The sequence below is a fragment of the Herpailurus yagouaroundi genome, unplaced genomic scaffold, assembly GCF_014898765.1.
Source record: "Herpailurus yagouaroundi ecotype Mexico unplaced genomic scaffold, PumYag 165, whole genome shotgun sequence".
NCBI lineage: Eukaryota > Metazoa > Chordata > Mammalia > Carnivora > Felidae > Herpailurus > Herpailurus yagouaroundi.
This window is the reverse complement of record NW_024412406.1, coordinates 22,453,767-22,457,810: the sequence shown is the minus strand read 5'-3', so window position 1 is coordinate 22,457,810 and position 4,044 is coordinate 22,453,767. Positions and strand designations below refer to the sequence as shown.

The window sequence follows — 4,044 nt, the reverse complement described above, 5'->3', positions numbered from 1 at the left end:
GAATACCAAGCAGGGTCTAAGCTGTCGGTGCAGAGCCCAACATGGGGCTCAAACCCATGAACCGTGGGATCAGGACCCGAGCCAAAATCAAGAGGCTGACACTTAACTGACTGAGCCACCCAGGCACCCCTCCTTTTTTTTTTTTTAACCAAGTACTTCTCAAAAATGTGAACCATGCCCCCTCACCCCCTCACCCCCATCCCTTATCCCCAGTGATAAGCAGAGAGCCTTACACTAGTTGGTATTCAAATATTTATTATTCAGTTGAATTATTGAGTTCTCGGGGAATCTCTTCCTCTAGCCCTTGGAAATTAGGACGGATGTTCTTGCAGGGTTGTTTAGACATTGTTCAGTTTCTAAGCAGGAAGATACTCACACGAGGCGACCTCTCAAGGTCACCTCCCCGAGACTAATTTTGTCACGTAAGCAACACTGGAATTCTGAATGTGTGTTCGCAGGCGCTCACATAATTACCAACTGTGATTTTAGACGAGCCTGTGCCTCGGATCCCAATATTATTTATCATGCACGTTATTTTAATTAATATTTTGTGTGTGTGCCAACATTTGAACCAGACCTCATTATGACTAGTCGGGGCACTGCATTGTTTGTTGAGTGGAATTGTTTTCTGAGATGCAGCTGGTTTCCTTCCTCAGCAGCCAGGGAGGGCAAAGAGACCAAGGGGCCAGCTTTTGCGAAAGGCTCCCGCTGCCACAAACGTGTGTGGTGATCCTTGGTCCTAGATGGCTCACCAGCCAGGAGCTGTTTCTCCCTCCAAAGGAGCGGGGCGCCCCCGCGGGGGCGGGGCGCCCGCGGGCATGCCCCTAGGGAGGGTTCTACGCAGGAATGAGGTTCCCCAGGGAGAAGGAAGCGGGATCAGTGTTTGTGATGTCTGAGTGCTGCACACCAGCCCTAGGAACCAGGGGTGTCCGTGTGCCTTTGAAGAGTGAATTGGCACCTTTTCTGTTGTCTGTTGTTTCATAATTGTGCAAACAGTGTGAAATCCAGGCTAGCACGATGCCCACGAGCTCCAGCTGGTCGCTCGGCTCAGCCCGCACAATAACCAAAGACCCTCTGCCTCCCCTCACAGGCTCTGCCCGAGGGACGTGTGGGCAGGTGTTCCTCTCCCTGGCAGAGCTGCCCGCCGAGGTTAGGGCGTGACATTTTCCAGAAGGAGACTTTGGTGGCTCTGGAAAGAACTTCCAGCTTGACCTGCGTTCCAGCCCTTTCTTTCTCACCTCCTTGACTTCAGCCCCACCTGCATTCTGATCCCCCACCCGACCCCGAAGCACTTCCTGGGTGCCTCCCTTACTCACGGTGCAAACATCCACCCTCAGCAGCAGGAAGGGAAAGCACAGATGGAATCCCCATCACTCTAGAGCATCGTTCCCATTCTTGCACCTGATTTTACAAAGATGCTACCCACCAAAATGAGGCTTCGCGTCTCAGTATTTGCTGTTGAGCATCAAAACCCTAAGATTGCTTTTAATCCCTTTCCCTCGCTCTCATAGACTCATAAGCCGAATTCTATTAACGTCATTCTTTATTGTGCTTCGGATCATGAGATCCAACCTTCACTGGAGGGCGAACCGGGGCCCAGACCTGTGCTAAGCACCTGACATGCCCCATGGCGTTTAGTTCTCGCGGGAACTCTGTGAGGCAGGTGCTATTTTCATGTCTTCGTTATGGACAGGAGGAACGGGGGGCTTGCACACGTGAACCTACCCTGCATCCCAGTTCGGAAGTGGCAAAGCCGATACTAAAATCAAGGTCCTTCTCTTTCCGCAATCCCTCCTCTTGACCATCATACTGCCCCCGAAATGAATCAACCGCTGAGACATATTTTGTCAGCGTTCTGCCCTCTCGTTCTCGGCACAGGGCTGCCTGAGAGAGTACAAGTGTTGCTCGTCTGTGCCCAAGCTCCACAAGCTTCCTCCTAATCCTCTTTGCCAGCCCGGAAAGCCATTTTACAGAAGGAAGATTTTGGACCCACTAAGAATGTTAGGACTTTTTTTTTTTTTTTTCTTTTTCCCCTCTGATAAAGTAAATTAACTACACACGGTGCATCTGTGTCGGTCCAAGGATTCTGTCACAGGAGGAAATCTCTATAAAGGGTTTGACTCGGAGGCCATAAGACACCTTGAACGCTGGCCTTGAAAGCAGCTCTGAGGCCCGGTCCCGTGTCTGCAGGCGACGCTCAGCCCGGTGTCATGGTGTTTCTCAGCTCCCCGGGCGGTGCCAGCCACAGGCAGGCGACCCCAGTGCAGCTCCGTGTACCTGCCCGCGGGATTCCTCCTGGATCTCCTTCCCTCTTCTTCTCCGCTCGTTTTTTTCTTTTCTTCTTCTTCTTCCTCTTCTTCTTTTCATCCCCAAATCAACGTTTCCGGTTCCCCTCTTCGGTCCTCCGCCAGCCGCTCGCTGTCCCGTCGTCTTCACTGTGCCGTGGGCTCCTCACCACATTGCTAAGGTGGCCTGTGCCTGCACCCTTCTCTGCTGAAAACTAACAACGGAAAATCCAAGACGAGACAATGTCGAGCCGTTCTGAAATGGCCTGAATTAATGAAATTATGTTTTGGGGGCATTTAGATTGAACTGGTGTAATTGTAGGATGCAAGGTATGATAGTAGCTCATGCAGGGATATCATTTTGTGGTGTTTTACTTTCAGGTTTTTGTTAATCCAGTGGGTTTGGTGGAATCAGAGGGCTGCTCTGAAAAAAAAAAAAAAAAAGCCTGAGCAACCTGCTGGCCAGAGAACAGCCTTGTCAAACTAGCGGGTAACTGCACGTTTAGCCTTTATCTGGCCCACAATGAGGGCCTGTAGAAAGAGTATTGAACTGTCCACACAGGACATTTTTGTTGAAAGTAGTGCTTTTGATTTCATCTTTGCAGCCTGATGTAATAAAAACAGACATTATGGAACACATTCATCTCAGTTTGATAGGGACCGTCGTGAATACCCAGCAACGTGTGCAGTCATAAAGGTTACCCAACTGCCGGAAGTGACTTGGAAGGTGATTGGTAATCCGAAGGCTGGGAGCACCTCACCCCGGATGGGAGCGGGCTAGCTGTCACAGGAGCAGCCCAACGTGTGCGTGGAGGAGAGACGCGCTGTTGTCGCTAGGAGAATATTTAGCTTCTCGAACATTCTACCTGGTAGCCGCGAGCCCATTTTCTCCAATTAGCTAGGCCTTGTGGGGTTATCTCAAAGGAAGAAGAAAGGAAACCAAAGTAGAGGACTCTCGAACTTATTTTTGCTAATCAGAGGGCCATTTCTATGGAAACAAACAGAGGCAGGAACCAGCCATGGTCAGAGGCCTGGTTCCTGTCAGCTTCTCCCGCTTTCCGTATTCCCGAATTCCAAGACTCTGCTTCTGGGAGTTTATGACCTCGGTGGGGACCAGCTGCAAAGCAAAATGCTTCATGTAACTTGCAACTTTTGGAGTTTGCCCCCAAACAAGAAGCTCATAGAAGTTAGGAGTTAGGGTCCCTGGCATTTGGGAGGATTCAAACTTACCACAGCTTCTCATTTCTTTAACTTCTCGCTCCATTCCAAGTATGCTGTGACACGGTAAGGTTATACTATTCATTTGCTCCCGCGTTCATTCAGCAAATGCCATCGAGCACCCACTGTGTGCCGAAATTCAGGTACTGGATTCCGGGAGGTCACGGACAAAAAGCCAGTCCCTGCCCTGGGGCAAATTACAAGCGAAAAGTGTTCCTAAGAAAGGTAGATGGTTCCAATACAGTATGATAAGCACTTTGGTAGGGAGACACCTGGGGGACAGTAGGGTCCAAGAGAGGAGCCTCAGATCTGCTGTGTGTGCATTTGTGAGCTCATGCTGCATGCTCATGGGTGTTTTGAAGTGTATGGTTTAAAAGTAGGCTTTTTGGTGGAGATGATGTCTAAAATAAATCTTGAAAGATAAATGGTAGACAATGACAGGGGAAGAGGTTACATTCTAGATAAGAGGAATAACACGAATAAATGGCATTCCAAGTGCTGCAAGTTACTTTGTTAATGAGAGCTGTGGTTCCTTGGGGTA

General features: G+C 49.7%; 1 long non-coding RNA gene across 1 annotated transcript; it reads right to left on the bottom strand.

Moving 5' to 3' along the window:
• Positions 1-2,031: 2,031 nt before the first annotated feature.
• Positions 2,032-3,718, bottom strand: LOC121038339 (uncharacterized). The gene is made up of 2 exons (XR_005794301.1): positions 3,516-3,718; positions 2,032-2,709 (listed from the first exon to the last, which is right to left on the bottom strand). It is a non-coding gene; the product is annotated as an uncharacterized LOC121038339 (long non-coding RNA).
• Between the last annotated feature and the right edge of the window lie 326 nt (positions 3,719-4,044).